The 16,881-nt window shown below is 49.8% G+C and overlaps 1 long non-coding RNA gene across 1 annotated transcript in view; it reads right to left on the reverse strand.

The window, feature by feature from the left end:
• Nucleotides 1–16,881, reverse strand: part of LOC141371789 (uncharacterized) — a 40,464-nt gene that overhangs the window by 2,428 nt on the left and 21,155 nt on the right. The window contains exon 2 of the long non-coding RNA XR_012377022.1: nt 4,769–4,864. This is a non-coding gene — a long non-coding RNA (uncharacterized lncRNA). The remainder of the gene's footprint in view (nt 1–4,768; nt 4,865–16,881) is intronic.

Below are 16,881 nucleotides of genomic sequence, written 5' to 3' on the forward strand. Positions count from 1 at the left end.
TTGGGAGACTTAGCTGTGACCCAGTAAGCACCCAAGGCACTCAGGTGAGACTCTAGAAAGTTGTACCTTAGGAGGAAACACCATACCCTAAGGATAAGGACTACATCCAAGGACTAAAGCAAAACCAAAGTAACATTACCTTAATAAATCCTAAAACCAAGCCTCATCAGGATTAGGGTGACCTGTAGTAATTTAACTGCCTACGAGAAAAAAACCTCATACTCTTGGTAGAAGACAAGAATCCATAGTCTCTCCAATGCATTGTCTGCAGAATCCAGTATACAAAAATTGACTAGAAAGGTAAAGAATCAGGAAAATGTAACTCATAATCAAGAAAAAAAATTCAATAGAAACAGATATACCAAACATTAGAAGGAAAAGACTTAAAAATAACAATTATAGCTCTTTCTCTTCAACTTGGTGGCCAAGCAGCAAAAACACAGAAGCTGATCTTCACGGAGACCCTAACAAGCAAAAATATTACCCTCAAGGTCGAGCCCAGTGACACCACTGAGAATGTCAAAGCCAAGACAATGAGGGCATCCCACTTGACCAACTGTCTGTTTTGAGGGGCAAACAGCTGGAGGATGGCTGCACTCTCTCAGACTATAATATCCAGGAAGAGCACCCTGCACTTGGCATTTGGCCTGGAGGTGGCATCACCCAGCCCTCCCTCTGCCAGCTCGCCCAGAAATACAACATTGTGCTCCTGGAGACGTAAGGTCACGCCAACCATCTGCACCTTCAGATGAAGGTCAATAAAGCCCCTCCATCAGTTCCTCCTTTTCCCACAGGGTGGCCTCCTGCCGGAGCCCCATGGCCCTGGGGCCTCAATAAAGTTTCACTTACACTGACTGGGGGAAAAAGCCAAACCTATTATAAACATAACACAGAATTTCATGGAAATTTTGAAAAAAGAACCAACTGAAAATTCCATTCTGGAATTAAATAAAAATACAGTATCTGAAGCAAACCATGAATAGACTTAACAGCAGACTGGACACAAAAGAAGAAAGAATCTGTGAATTCAAAGGCAAGTAAGTGGAAATTTTATGATGATACAAAGGGAGAGAAAAGAATTTAACAACAGAACACCTGACAAAAGGACTAATGTGTAGCTGGAGTTGCAAGAGGGATCGAAGCAGCAGAGGAAACATTTGAAAAGATAAGCGCAGAGATTTTTTTCCAGACTGATCAAAGGTACCATTCTAGGTGTTCAGTGTTCAAGAGCAACAATCTGTAGAGAAAATCTTGTGATTTTGACATCTGATATCAAACTTTTTAGCACTTCATTACATACTTCAATGTTATAAATAAAGCTAGTAAAACCATTCTAAATGACAGTCTATAGGGGAAAGATACACATGAGACTAAATTCCCACTTTTAAAATATAACTTTTTACTGGGTACATATTAAAGACACCCCAAAAAAGGTGAAAGTTCACAGGCAGTGTGGGTTTAAAGCACCATAACCAAGGATTTAAGAACTAAACCATCAGTTCTCTCTGATTTCATTCATTTGTTCCCTGTAAACCCTCTCTGCTCTCTAAAAAACAGCTGAGGGGCACCTGGGTGGCTCAGTCAGTTGGGCGGCTGCCTTCAGCTCAGGTCATGATCCCCAGGGTCCTGAGATCGAGCCCCACATTGGGATCCTTGCTCTGCAGGGAGCCTGCTTCTCCCTCTCCCTCTGCTTCTCCCCCTGCTCATGCTCTCTCTCTCACTATGTCTCTCTCTGTGTCAAATAAATAAATTTAAAAAATTAAAAAAAAAAACAGTTGATAGGGATGCCTGGGTGGCTCAGTCAGTTAAGCATCTGCCTTTGGCTCAGGTCATGATCCCAGGGTCCTGGGATCGAGTCCCACATCAGGCTCCCTGCTCAGCGGGGAGCCTGCTTCACCCTCTGCCTGCTGCTCCCCTGCTTGTGCTCGCTTGCTCCCTCTTGCTCTCTCACTGAAAAATAAATGAAATATTTTAAAAAGAAAGAAAGAAAGAACAGTTGATAAACTGCACCTGCCTTTCAGAGAGAACTGAAACACAAGTGGGAGCTTCATCCAGGCCAGAATGACAGAAAGAAGTAAAAAGAAGCCAAGACTTTAAAGTGATGACAGTTCTTTATCAAACACTGCACCCAACAGTAGCAGAATATACATTCTCAAAATAGACCATATGCTGTGTCATAAAAACATCTCTCAATAAATTTAAAAGGAGGGCACCTGGGTGGCTCAGTCGGTTAAGCAGCTGCCTTCGGCTCAGGTCATGATCCCAGGGTCCTGGGATCGAGGTCTGCATTGGGCTCCCTGCTCGGCGGGGAGCCTGCTTCTCCCTCTCCCTCTGCCTGCCTCTCTGCCTACTTATGCTATCTCCCTGTCAAATAAATAAATAAAATCTTTAAATAAATAAATAAATTTAAAAGGCCTGAATTCATACAGAATATGTTCTTCAATCACAATGGAAATAATCTAGACATCAATAACAGAAATCCCCTCATATTTGGAAATTGAACAATGTCCTTCACAAATCAAAGAAGAAATCACTTTCATATGTTATATTTTCATTATGATTCCGTTCAAGGCATTTGGAAAACAAAAACAATAATGAACTAAAGAATAATGAAAATACAACATGTGAAAATGTGCAGGATGCAGTTGAAATAAGACTCAAAGGAAAATGCATAGCTATAAATACAAACATGAGAAAGGAAGAAAGCATTAAAGGTAAAAAACTAAGCTTCTACCTCAAAAAGCCAGAGAAAAGGAAAGCAAATTAAGCCAAAGCAATGGAAGGAAATAACAGAAAGCAGAAATCAATGGAACGGAGAAAAAAAACTCAGTCATGTCAACAGATGCATATAGAGCATTTGACAACACGCATTCATAATAAAACGAAACAAAACAAAACAAAAAAAACCCTCAGCAATCCAGGAATAGAACTTTCTCAATTTGATAAAGGGCAACAGATCATATTTAATGGTGAAATACTGAATTCTATCCCCTAATATCAGGAGCAAGGCAAGGATGTTCATTCTTATCACTTTTATTTAATACTGTACTGGATATCTATGGTGACAGATATCAGAAGAATGGTTGCCATACTGGGGGAGTCCTAAGTGGAAAAAGACATAAGGAAATGAATGTATGGGGATGGAAATATTCTATGTGTGGATTGGAGTATGGGTCACACAAATATACATTTGCAAAACTTTTTTGGGCTGTACTCTTAGAAGCAGCACATCTCGCTGTATGTTAATTTCACATCAATTTTTTTAAAAAGTACTCGAGGTCCTAGCTGGTATAATAATATAAAAAATGAAAAAGCATAAAGTCTGAAAAGGAAGAAATAAAGCAATCCTTATTTGAAGATGACATGATTGTGTAAAATATCTAAAAACATTGAAACTTAATTACTAAAACAACTAAGTGATTTTAGCAAGCTCACACAGGATAGAATGTCAAAGAAAAAATTATATACACTAGCAACAAACAATCAGAAAATGAAATTAAAAATAAGATTTACAATAGCATCAAAAATGCCAAATTTCTAGGAATAAAATTAGTAAAAGATGTGCATGACCCGTATGCTTAAAAACTGCAAAATACTGCGGAGAGAATTACCTAAATAAATATACCATGATCCCAAAATTAGAAGACTCAACATGTTAAGATATAAAGTCTTCCCCAACTGATCGAAGGCACTACCAATCAAAACTTAATCTATCACTCAACAAGTCCCCTCCTAGATATTTACTCAAGAGAAATAAAAACACAAGTCCACTAAAAACATTGCACAAGAATGTCCATAGCAGCATTATTCATAATAGCCCCAAACTAGAAACAATCCAAATGTTCATTATCAAGAGAATGGATAAATTGTAAATCATCAAAAAGTAAAAAGGAATGAAATAATAATGCATATAATATCATGGATGGGTAAACCTTACACAAAAGAAATAATATATGGGGGCACCTGGGTGGCTCAGTCGGTTGAGCGGCTGCCTTCGGCTCATGATCCTAGGGTCCTGGGATCCAGCCCCATGTCTGGCTCTGTGCTCAGCGGGGAGCCTGCCTCTCCCTCTCCCTCTGCCTGCCTGTCTGCCTACTTGAGATCTCTGTCTCTCTGTCAAATAAATAAATAAAATCTTAAAAAAAGAAAGAAAGAAAGAAAGAATGTATGATTCTCTTTATATGAAGTTCTAGAAAAGGCAAAAATAACCTATGGTGGAAAAAAAAAAATCTCAACAGTGGTTGCCTTTCTTAAATGGAAAGAGGTAACAAAGGAACTTTGTGAAATAATGAAAATGTCAACTTTATTTGGATAAGAATTACATATGTGCATACATTTATCAAAATTTTTCAATTGTACATTTAAATTTTGTGCACTTTAAAAGTATTGTTGGCAAAAAAATAAAAAATACCCATTGTCTTCAAAGTAACAACAGTAAGATGGAGGTTGACTTCTCAACAGAAACCATGGAGTCCAGGAGACAAGGGCATGGTGTCTTTAAAGTGCTGAGAAAAAGAAAAAACAACAACAAAAACCTGACAACCTAAAATTTTCTGTTTATGGTATCTTTCCAAAATGAAGATGAAATAAAGGCATTTTCAGGCAAACACAAAATGAGGGCATTTTGTCACTCTAAAAGAACTCTAAGCAAAAGGAAAGTGATCCCAGGCAGTTAGGGAAATGCCAGAGGTAATGAAAAGCACGAGAAAAGGAAGACACGAAGGAACACATAAACAGACAGACTGTAAAGGTCCTTTCCCCATCTCACCTACGCAGGAAGCTTGGGAGAGCCCTCTGTCCATCATCCGTTGCTCTACTCCGAGCTCTACCTGGGCAACAATACCTGGCTTGAGGTTCCAAGGGCCTGTGCAAATGAATGATCAAGCTGTGAGGTTTGGGTTTTTTTCATATACATTTTGTGACAACATGTTTTAAAATTTATTTTTAAGTAAGCTCTATGTCCAACATGGGGCTTGAACTCACAACCCCAAGATCAAGAGTCACATGCTCTACAAAATGAACCAGGCAGTCATCTCAGGCTGTGAGGTTTGATGAGAAATCCCCCAGGGACTCCACACTCCCAGCTAAATGGAAGCCACTCTGCCAAGACCCCAGGCAACTCGAAGCTGACACGGGGAACAGCCTCAGCCACGCTGACCGGTGTCACGGCCTCCGGCATCACGGCACCGTACAGGGTCCGCTGCGCAGGGCCCAGAAGGCCCCACTCCTCGTGGGTGAAGTCCACGGCTCCATCAGCGAAGGTTACCTGCCCCTGAAGCGTGCCCACACGTCTGCCGAGCCACGACCCTCAGCCCTGCAAGCCCCCAGAGCAGGGAGGGGCTGTGTGGGAACGCGAGCATCGCACCCACGCGTACAGGGAGATGTCCTGAAAGCGTTCCGGCTTCTGAGGGATGCGCCTGGGCCTTCCTGGGGGGAATCGGGGTCTGCATCAGCCGTGTCGGAGGTGAGCCGCCATTGCACTCCAACGTTTACACCCACATTCATGATCAACCTGTTATCTTCAAGACCAAATGATCAGTTCCCTTTAGGGTTCCCCTTCCTTTTTTATACCACCAGGTACATAAAAATGATAACGTTAATATTTGCTGGTAATAATGGTAACATTTGCCAAGGGTTCTCTTTCCACGCTGGGCGCTGCACTTCAGTAAGCACTTTACCCAACGGAAATTTTCCTAATCCTCAGAACGGTCTTGGAAGCCGTTCCCACTTCCTGGGGTGGTTTTCGTTTTCTCAAAAGACGAGCCTGCGCTCGGAGTTTGCACATCTTGGAGTCATGGTTACGGTGGCTTCATGAAAACGGACGGAGAGATGTTCCCTTCTTTAGGCAATCATTCCGGGGGATGGGAGGAGGACCGAGAGATGTTCCCTTCTTTAGGCAATCATTCCGGGGGATGGGAGGAGGACCGAGAGATGTTCCCTTCTTTAGGCAATCATTCCGGGGGATCGGAGGACAGCAACGGCGGCAGCGGAAGCCACATCTGGAACGCGGGCGTGTAGCCGCCCGCTGGGAGGTTTTGTCCGATCTCCGCTGGTTACGCGACTTCGCAGGCGTACGTGAGGGCTGCAGGACTGCTGCGGTTCTCCGCCTCGCTGGGCCAGAGCGACCGGCTGCCGCCCCGACTCCCACCCGCGCCTCGGGAGCAGGGTCCGGACCCAGCCCGCGACCGGAGGGCGCGCGGCCACCCGCCGGGGGGCGCGCTGCCAGGGGCCCCGCGGCCACCGCCTCTTCCGACTCCGAGGTCCTCGAGGAGCCGCCTGCAGCCCCACCCGCTCCCTCCAGCGCCCACCGGCTCGGGGCCCCGGACAGACCGCCCAGGGCGGCCCCGGACCACGGAGACGACCGGAGACGACCGGAGCCGCGCGGCCGGCGCAGCCTCTCGGGGCGACGGCGGCTCCGAGAACGAAGCGGAACCGCCACGACCCGAAAAGCCCGCGCTGCAGCCCCTGACCAATGGGAGAGCGCGGCCGGGGACTCCGCGGCGACGGACCCCGCCGCGCGGGCATTCCGGGAGTTGTAGTCCTGCGGCCGCAGCCCGGGCCCTAGTCCAGCAGTCGGCCCCGCGGAGCGCCCGGAGAGTCAGACTACGTTTCCCAGAAGGCGCGGAGGTGGGGGTGGCCGCCCAATGGGCATGCACGACCGGGCCTGGGCTGGGGAGAGGGCCTTCGGTGCCTGGTAGCCTAGGCTCCCCTGCCGGGCCTAGGTGGCAGTGAGACAGCGTTCTCTCACTGTAATTCCCCGAAGTTACCGTTGGTCAGGTTCCCGAACTCCAGAAGCGCGCAATCGGCGGCTCCGGAGAGTCCACGAAGCCTGAGAAGTATTCTAAAAGTTAGAGGGAATTACAGTTACACTAGCTTTGTCCACCAGGTGGCGGGCGCAGACACCTATGGCCTCGTACTACATTTCCCAGCGGCTCCGCGGGGCGGGTCCTCCCGAGGAAGGCAGGTAGTGGGCGGTGCCAGAGAGTGGGCGTCCCCCCAGGCGCGTGGCCTTCTGGGAGTTGCAGTCCACTGTAGCGCACCCCGGCCCGGTCGTGCGCTGAGGCTCGGACTACAGTTCCCACAAGGCTCTCTGGCAGCGCGGGGTTGGGAGTGTCTGGGGGCCGTCCGCCCTCACGTCCCGCTGTCGAAGACGCTGTCTTCCCAGATACACCTACCGTCCTGGGGCCGAAGTAAAGATAAGTGTCTTGATGTCCTTTTTATGTAAGACAAAGACACGTATTCAGATGTTATGTCCGTGCGCCGTCGCTTCCGTTCATCGGGTGGGGAAGGCAGGCAGGCGTCCCTCCTAAATCATCGGAGACGTCTTCCCTAAAACGGAAGGGGGTTTGGTCCCGGCTAAATCACGGTGTTTCGTAACCGAGATGTTCACCATATGTTTCCTTGACAGTACGGAAGGTGAGAAAATCCCGGGGGTGGTGGTGGTCTCCGCCTGGAGGACTAAAAGGCGGAGAAACTCTCCTGTCCGGGCGAGCGGAACCTCCGTTCGGAAGGGGGGTGCAGAGCCGGCTCGCCTCCTCTTGCGGCCGCACCTGCGCTCGGCTCCCCGGCCGCACGTGCGAGGCGGGCGCGTTCCCTCCGCGCGCGCGCGTGCGAGCCCCGGCCCGTCCCGGGGCGGTGCCGTGCGCGCGCTTGTCACGTCGTGGCCGTCTTCTGCGCAGGGCGGGTTCGCCGAAATCCGGGTTCTCTGTGCTCTTCGTGGTGGTTCTCTAAGGAATTTTCAAAACCTCTTTTTTTTTTTTTTTGAAGACTTATTTATTTTAGAGAGAGAAAGAGCGAACGAGGGGAAGGGCAAAGGAGAGGGAGAGAGAGCATCCCGAGCAACTCTGCGCAGAGCGGGAGCCCAAACCCTGAGATCAGGATCTGAGCTGAAGCCACGCTCAACCAACCGCACCACCCAGGCCCCCCAAACCCAGGGCTAGTGCCCAACCCCCTCCCCAGCCTCTGTGGCATTTGGTGTCATTTGAAAGCAAATCCCAAGCAGTGTTCTGGTGTCCTATTTTAACTACAATATGTAATGTAAAGATAAGGACCATTTTCTAACATAACTAAAATTCCACTATCGAAATTTTAGAAAAAATAACTTTTGCACTATGGAATATTCAGTATTACAACTTAAAATTATATCCACGGTTTTAAGTAGTTTGAGGGACGCCTGGGTGGCTCAGTCGGTTAAGCGACCGACTTGATTTTGGCTCAGGTCGGAGATGGGAGTCTGACTGGAGCTAAAGGCTCAGCAGGGAGTCTGCTTGAGTTTCTCTCTTTCCCTCTCCCTCTGCCCCTACCCCCGCTCGCACTCTCTCACTCTCTCTCAGATAAATAAATAAAATCTTTAAAAAGTTGTTTGCGAGAGAGAGACAGAGAGCACACGTGGGGAGGAGAGGGAGAAAGGCTCCCCAGTGAGCATGAGGCTGGATGTGAGGCTCGATCCCAGAACCCTGAGATCATAACCTGAGCTGAAGGCAAATGCTTAGCTGGCTGAGCCACCCAGGTGCCCCAATAAATAAATCTTTTTAAAAAACAAAAATAGGGCGCCTGGGTGGCTCAGATGGTTAAGCGTCTGCCTTCGGCTCAGATCATGATCCCAGGGTCCTGGGATGGAGCCCCGCATCGGGCTCCCTGCTCCTTGGGAGCCCGCTTCTCCCTCTGCCTCTCTCTCTCTCTCTCTCTCTCTCTCTCTCTCTGCCTCTCTCATGAATAAATAAATAAAATCTTTAAAAATAAATAAAAAATAAAAAACAAAAAAAAGTTTTTTTAAAGGAAGATATAACAAAGGGCTATGCTTTGTAACATATTGATCCCCTTTTTTGTTTTTTGCTAACAGTTTTATCAAAGTATCATTCACATACCATGAAATTCGCCCCTTTACAGTGTAGAATTCAGTGGTTTTTAGCATATTCGCATATTTGTGCAACCATCACGAAAATCAATGTTAGAATATTTCTTCCCCCCAAAAAGCCCTGCACTTCTTAGCCTTCACCTACCAACGCATCCTCCCCCACCCTAGGCAACCACTAACTGACTGTCTCTATGCACTTGCCTATTTGGGACATTGCTTATAAATGAAGGCATACAATATATGGTCTTTTGTAACAGGCTTCATGCACTCAGCATAGTATTTCAAGGTTCATCCATGTCGTAGTTCCAGTAGCTCATTTCTGTTTTGCCAAATCACATTCCATTGCATGGATATGACGTATTCTGTCCACTCATCAGCTGAAGGACATTTGAGTTGTTTCCACTTTTTGGCTGCTCTTAACGTTTGTGCACAAGTTTTTGCGTGGACATACATTTTCATTGTCCTTGTGTATCTAAGAGTGGAATTACCAGGTCATGTGGTCATTCTATTTTTAATCTTCTGGAGAACTGCCAAACTGTTTTCCATTTTCCATTCCCACCAACAGTGGACGAGGGCTCCAACGTCCTCACCGACACTTGTTATCGTTAATATTGTTGTTACTGCATCATGGGCCTTTTCCCAACTTTTTTATTTTTATTTTTGGGGGGTTATTTATTAAGCTTATTTCTTTAAGTAATCTCTACACACAACATGGGGTGTGACTCATGTCCCTGAGATCAAGAGTCTCATGCTCTTCCAACCGAGTCAGCCGGGTGCCCCCTAAACCCTTGTATTTGTGAGGATCTTCAACAATGCCTACAAAGAGAATAGTCAATGACCATCCATATGCCCATCATCTTGATCTAACAGTCATTAATATTCTGCTCTATGTACTCCATCTCTCAACTATTTTTCTTTCCAGCCACAGAAAAACAATGAGTCCAAATCCTGTGGCATCAGCATCTTCAGTGAGGACGGACTCATGAGGCTCATGAGGCTCTGTGGCCTGGACCTGGGAGACGCTTGCTCCGGGGTTCCTCACCGTGCCTTTCCCCAGTGAGCCCAGCATCCAGGCCTTCACCAGGCTAGAACATTCTGCTCAGGTTTCAGCAGGACGATGCAGCACTTGGGAATGAAGATGCCATCCAGCAGCCCTGCAGTTGGGGCCAGGATGGAGAAGACCTCCACAGCCACAGTGGCCTTCCCCGGGTGCTGCAAGAAGGCCTTCCAGATGCTGCAGAAAAGCAGCGTGCTGACGGTGAGGAACTTGGTCTCGTCAAAGGCACCAGGCAAACCCCCGGCCAGCAAGGCCAAAGAGAAGCCAGGTACACGGAGGGAGCATTCCACGTATTCCATTTATTGATTCATTCACTTATTCTTCTTTCTTTTAGCTGTACTGAAGTATAATTGACAAATAAAATTGTAAGATATTTGAAGTGTACATCGTGATGACTTGATACACCGGTACATGGTGAAAGGGTTCCTCCTATCGGGTTAATTAACACATTCATCCCCTTACATTTTTTTTTGTAAGAACATTTAAGTTCTGATGATGCCACGCCTGACAGAAATGCACTTGCTTGTCCCCAGGGGACAAGGACAGCGACATTCACAGCAGCACTGCTCATTATTGTCCCCTAAGAGAAGGCGTGATGTGTCCGCACACGGGATCCTACCAGGCGCGAGACCCAGAGAGCCACAACCACACACAGCTGTCAGGGTGAATCACACAAATGTCACGTGTAGGGAAATGTGAGACAAAAAAGAACATTCTGTGCGATTCCACTTACAGGAGTTAAAAAAAATAGACAAAACCCAGCAACATCGACTGAAGTCCAGATGGCAGTGCTGGGAGGGACAATGATGAAGAGGAGTACCATAGGCTTTGGGGGGCAGGCCACACTCTGTTTCTCCATCTGGGGCCCAGGCACCTGGGTGTTTGCTAGGTGAGGATTCAATGGACCACACACAGGAGACATGCATCTGTCCCTCCTTTATAGCCCAATCGTTCCACAGAAGGCTTCAGGTCAGGAATCTGGAGGCTGGAGGTGCATTGCTGGCCTCTCTGAATTCAGCCTCTGCAATTCCTCCCTCACCTCTTTGGTCTGCAAACTGTCTGTCGGGGCAGGGGCTGCACTCAAAACAGCAGTGGGGGGATCCCTGTTGGGGGATCTGGCTAGATCCTGGAAGTCGTGCTGCAGCAGAGGGTGTTGTCAGTGACTGGTCCGTGTCCAGAAGCAGTCCAGGGAAGCAGTCCCAGTGTCCTTCCCACGCACAAGAAGACAAGGCTCCTTTTACCAGAAAAACACCTTAGTTACAGTGAAGTCACACTGGAGAGGCACCCACAGATTCAGCACATGAAATAAGCCCCCCGGTGGGTCTGATGGTGGCAGGCCTGGTGACGCTGTGGGCAGTGGTGCCTCAGTCTGTCTGAGACACCCACATAAAGAACGTAGCTGCTCACCTCCCCCTCCACAACCTCCCCTCGGACAGCCAGTGGGTCTACTCAGGACTTGCAAAGGGATTGTCTGACTCCCTGAGCCCACTTCCCATCTCTGGGCAAGAGTCGTGGGAAGGGGGGCGCCTGGGTGGCTCAGTCATTAAGCGTCTGCCTTCGGCTCAGGTCATGATCCCAGGGTCCTGGGATCAAGCCCTGCATCGGGCTCCCTGCTCAGCGGGGAGTCTGCTTCTCCCTCTCCCTTTGCCCCTCGCCCTGCTCATGCTCGCATTCTCTCTCTCTCAAAAAAATAAAGAAAATCTTTAAAAATAAATAATTTTTAAAAAAAAAAAAAGGAGGAAAGGGCCCACAGAAGTCATAGAGCAGCTGATGCCAGGAACTGGGGCCGTTCACTCCCTTCCTCAGCCTCCTCATTACCCCCAGTAGAGTCCAAACCGCTCTGGACGTACTCAGCCCGGCCTCCGCCAGCTTGCGACCCTGCGTCTCCCACGCTGCCTCTGCCCTAGCCATGTGGCTGCTCTTGCCCATCCTCTCTGAAGAGCCCCGTCTCTGTCCTGCCTTCCAGCCTTGGGCAGAGTGAGCGGCCTGCTCCCAGCCCTTCCCTAAATCGTCCACAATGGACCCTGTCACCTGCCACAGCGTTAAGTGACGCACTCCATCCCTGTGCCCTGCAGGGCATGGGCCGTGTCCCCAGTACTCACTTCCTAGAAGGGGTGCTCCCGGCCCCTCAGACTCCCGTTTCCAGAGCAGAACCCCACTAGCCCGCCACCCTGCTGTTCCCCACTGGCCCTGGCTCCTGCAGGGCCACATGTACCCTATGGTGGCCTCCCAGACCACTCCAAGAACAGATGGACGGGGTACAGATGGGGTGCAGGTGAGCAGAGAATTCAGGGACACCGGGGCCTGGCTGCTGAGCTGTGGAAGGAGGACCCTGCAAGGCCAGCAGGAGGCGCAGTGATTGCAGCTGACAGGATCTGCCCCAGACCACCAGGCCTGGCAAGCCCTGCAAGATCTGGGAGGTACCCCGAGACCTTGGGCATGGCTAGGGCCGGCGTGGGGTGCGGTGCGTGGGGCCTGAGCTGGACCTGCCCTGAGGCCATCAGGCCCTGCAAGCCCCGCAGATTCCAGGAGACGCCAGGCTGGCTGGGGCCTGCAGGTGTGGGCCATTTGGGTCCTTACCCAGACCAGCCCCGAGCCTCCAGACCCAGCCAGTGCTGAAGGTTCCAGGAGATGTTGGAGGACCAGGGTGGGCATGATGCTGGGTTTGTGGGGCCTGACCCAGACTGACCTCAGTCCATAAGCTCCAGCAAGCCCTGCAGGGTCCAGGAGAAGCTAAAGGGCCAGTATGCTGTGCTGTGGGGCCTGACTTGGACCTACCCCCATTTTCCAGGCCCAGCCAGCCCTGCAGGTCCCAGAAGACACTGAGGTGGTGAGGGCTGGCACAGTGTTAGTGTATGGGGCCTCACCTGGACCAGTCCCCAGCCTCTGGGGCCACCTGGTCCTGCACGATCTGGGGGTGACCGAGGCCAGCATGCACTGGGCTGTGGTGCCTGACCCTGATCTGCCCCAGCCACTCAGCCCAGCAATTCCTGCAGGGCCCGGGAGATGTGGGGCCTGACCTAGGCCTGCAGGCTCAGGGTGTCTGGGTCCTGACCTAGACCTGCCCTGGACCTGGCCCAGACCACCCGGCCCAGAAAGCCTGGTGAGGTTCTGGATACTCCTGGGGTCACCTGGGCCAGCATGGTGTGGGGTGTGTGGTGCCTGACTCAGACCAGCCCTGGCTCTGCCCCGGGCCACCAGTTCCAGCAAGCCCTGCAGGGTCCGGGAATCACTGGGGGTGGCCAATGATGTGGAAAACAAAGGCAAAAGAAAAATTATTAAATTTCCTTACTATCTACAGCCCACTGACAAGTCCTTGAAACAGGCAGAGTGACATTCCTCTAGGGACTCAACTGCCTCGAGGTTAATACTTTGCTAAGGGCCAAAGGCAATCCTAGCCTGAACCCCCTGCCCCACCCAGGACCCCATAAGTCTACTTTAACGTACAAAAATTCCTTTGGAAACTTCCTTTACTCTACCCCGCAAGATACACTTTGGCGATCATCCCCCAAGCATACGGCCCACTGATCTACATCTGAAGGGTCTCATGACTCAGGTTTTATTAGACGGTAATAAACGACCCTTTCCCAACAACAGCTAGCCCCCTCAGGGTCCTGGAAACCTTGCTTCCAAGTTCCTTAGAGACTCACACTATCCCTAACCCCCTTTCAACTTCAAAGTATATCATCAGCCACTCCTCACGACCCCAGTGCAGCTCTTTCTGCCCACGGGTCCTATCCCCATGCTTTCATAAAACCACCTTTTTGCACCAAAGACATCTCAAGAATTCTTTCTTGGCCGTCAGCTTCGAACCCTAACGTCTTTCCTACATCAGCCAGGGCCTGGTGGAGGGGGGCGCGGGTGTATGAGGCTGACCCCGACCTGTCCCAATTCGCTGGGCCTAGCAAGCCTTTCATGGTCCCAGAGTAAGTCGCTCAGGAGGGCTACTATGTTAGTGGGTGTTTGGCCCTCTGTCTCCCAGAGGATGGCTTCCATCTTCTCTAGTGTTCACTGGGAGTGACATGGAGAGGGCTCAGCACAGATGCTGGCCTGGCTTAGCCCCAGCTGGCCAGAGAGACGCCGGGCTTCCCGCAATCCTCATCTTGGGCCAAGATGTTCACACAGGGCCACCCAAAGTGGACCACTAGCTGGGCCGCGGGAGCACATGAGGCCACTGGCCGGGGTCTGAAGGAAGGACAGGAACTGGGTCTTGTCACCAAGGCTGGCAGGGCTGTGTAAGTGACTGACCTGGGCAGGGAGGGAAGGAGTGAGAACGAGGGAAGCGTGGAGTGGGGGCTCGGGCACAGGCTGCTTCTCGGGTTTACATGAGCCAGGACAGAGCTCGGGGACTGACCCACCCAAGTTCCGTCACATTCCATGGACACCCTCAGTCCTGGGCCAGTGGCGGGGTGGCAGTCCCCCTACCTATCAAAGTCTGGGACACGGTCACCTTGTAAAGGCACTCCACCTGGTCTAAAGGGTTAACTTGCTTCAAGCTTACGCACCTCTCGCTTGCTGACCTAAGTCCCTTGCTCTGTAGCAGAACTAATGTACTTTCCTTGAGATTTGTAGACCATTGGTCTCGAGAAGGGAAGGACCAAACTTTCCAAGAAGATGAGGCCAAACCACATTCAAAAACAGCTGCCACTGAAACCAGCAAGTTTGTTCAGAATCATGTCACCAAACAAGGAACCGACTAACCCCATGGGCACCAGCTTCTCGGGCACATAGTGCCCCACCCCCCAGTCCCATGACTTACCCTTTAAAACTCCCCATTTCACCTGGACAGGGAAGATGGCCTTTGAGACGCCTGCTTGCCATCTTCCCAGGTTGCTGGCTTTCTGGATAAAGCAACTTTTCCTTTCCCAGCATCACTTGTCTTGGAGTATTGATTTTTGAGTGGCGCGCAGTGGGACCTGACTTCGAACCAGTGCTCTGGTAACAATCTATCAAGAAACATCCAAGTGCTGAGCCCAAAGCACCTCTTACGTTAACAGGGGACCCCGTGGAGGCACAGGTGCAGGGGTGGGAGGTCATGGCTAACACCCCCAGGGTGATGAAGTTTCTCGGTCTGCACTTTGCGTGGTGAGGTCTATGCACTGGGGGCACCATGGGATCATTAAAAACCTGTGATGCTTGAATCAGCCTCACTCTCCAGGTACATAAATCCTTGCCATGTGTTCATTCCATCTTTGTATGAGAGTTATGTTTTAATAAACCTTTTATTTATTTATTTTAAAGATTTTATTTATTTGACAGAGAGGGAGAGAGGCAGGAGAGCGGGAGCACAAGCAGGGGGAGTGGGAGAGGGGGAAGCGGGCTCCCTGCTCGGGGCTCGGTCCCAGGACCCTGGGACCGTGACCTGAGCCGAAGGCAGACGCCCGACGACTGAGCCCCCCAGGCGCCCCATTTTATAAACCTTTTAAATGTTGCTGAGAGTTATGGAGGTCCCCAACCAGGATGCCCAGGGGGACCCTCCAGCCTATGCGCGCTTCATGGGCCAGTTAAGCTCAGACCCATACTTTTTTTGGCTCCTGGAATGAAACCCAGGGAGCATCTGAACTTCGTCTTCACCCCTCCGTCTCCCCCCTTTTTTCTCCCCTCCTTCTGTGTTTTATGTTTCCGCTTCTCGGCCAGCCTGGGCTCTGACAGATCTGACGGATTATTCTTCACTGGCGGTGGCAATGCTCTGGCACCTGATTATGTGGTGTGAGCGAGAGGTGCCTTTTGAGAGTTGGGCTGCAGGGCTTGTGTCTGCGCTTTCTCTGGACCCATGGTTGGGGCACAGAACGCAGCCGCTCACTCCTGGGTGCTCATGATGGAGGAAAGCCCTTAATGCTCCTTGTCTACTTGCAGAACATTCTCCATTCTGCCAGAGGGTAGTAATAAAACAGGTGATAGGGGTGTCTGGGTACCTTCAGCTCGGGTCATGGTCCCAGGGTCCTGGGATCAAGCCCGACGTCGGGCTCCCCGCTTGGCAGGAAGCCTGCTTCTTCCTCTCACACACCCCCTGCTTTGTTCCCTCTCTTGCTGTCTGTCAAATAGATAAATAAAATCTTTAAAAAAAAAATAGGTGATAAATACAGCATACTGTGTTAATGTAAAGGTGCTCTGGTCTCAGTGGCTCAGCTAATACGCCGCCTTCTCCATCAACTCCTGAAGGCAAAAGCCGAGAGTGACCTGGAGAACCCACCAGGAATTCAGTTTCCCTGTGTATTCTGGGCCCTCCATACAACCCTTACTTGCCCTTGATCTGGTCTCCTCCACAAGAGACTTCCTTGTGTAGAGAAAAGTCAATAAAACAAGTCAACACAAAAATCATCTAAAAAGTAAAAGGTGCCAGGAAGAACTAAGCAGAGGGGACTTGAGAGAGCTCTCTGGGGCTGCTTTAGCTGAGGTGGTCAGGGAATCCTCTCTGAGGAGCTGATGTTAGAGCGGAGGCCCCATCTGCCATTTGGGGGAAGGATGTTCTAGACAAGGCAAAGACTCATCCATGTTGTAATTCCGGATCCATGAACTACATCCTGAAGGCAAAATACCGCCTACTTTGATAAATAATGTTTTATTGGAGGGGTGCCTGGCTGGCTGGCTCAGTCAGTAGAGCATGCAACTCTCAATCTCAGGGTCATGAGTTCAATCCCACAGACAGAAAAAAAAAGTTTTACTGGAACACAGCCAACCCTGTCTTTCTGAAAATTGTTTATGACTGCTTTTGTGCTACAACAGCACAACTGAGTAGCTGTGATAGAGACCATATGGCCAACAAAACCAAAAATATTCACTATGTGGCCCTTTGCAGAAAAAGTGTTCTGGCCTCTACTGTAGACGACGTTTTTTCACTGGTGTAGAATATCCCACTATGTGAATAGAGCACGACACACCCCTCCTTCTCCAATGCGTGTTTGGCTTTTCTGATAGTGGTGCCTGAGCATCCCTAAGTTGGGAGACGCTAAGTCCCGGGGTGTGC

The sequence above is a fragment of the Callorhinus ursinus genome, unplaced genomic scaffold, assembly GCF_003265705.2.
Source record: "Callorhinus ursinus isolate GAN/ISIS: 27379988/994484 unplaced genomic scaffold, GSC_fseal_2.0 scaffold100, whole genome shotgun sequence".
Lineage (NCBI taxonomy): Eukaryota > Metazoa > Chordata > Mammalia > Carnivora > Otariidae > Callorhinus > Callorhinus ursinus.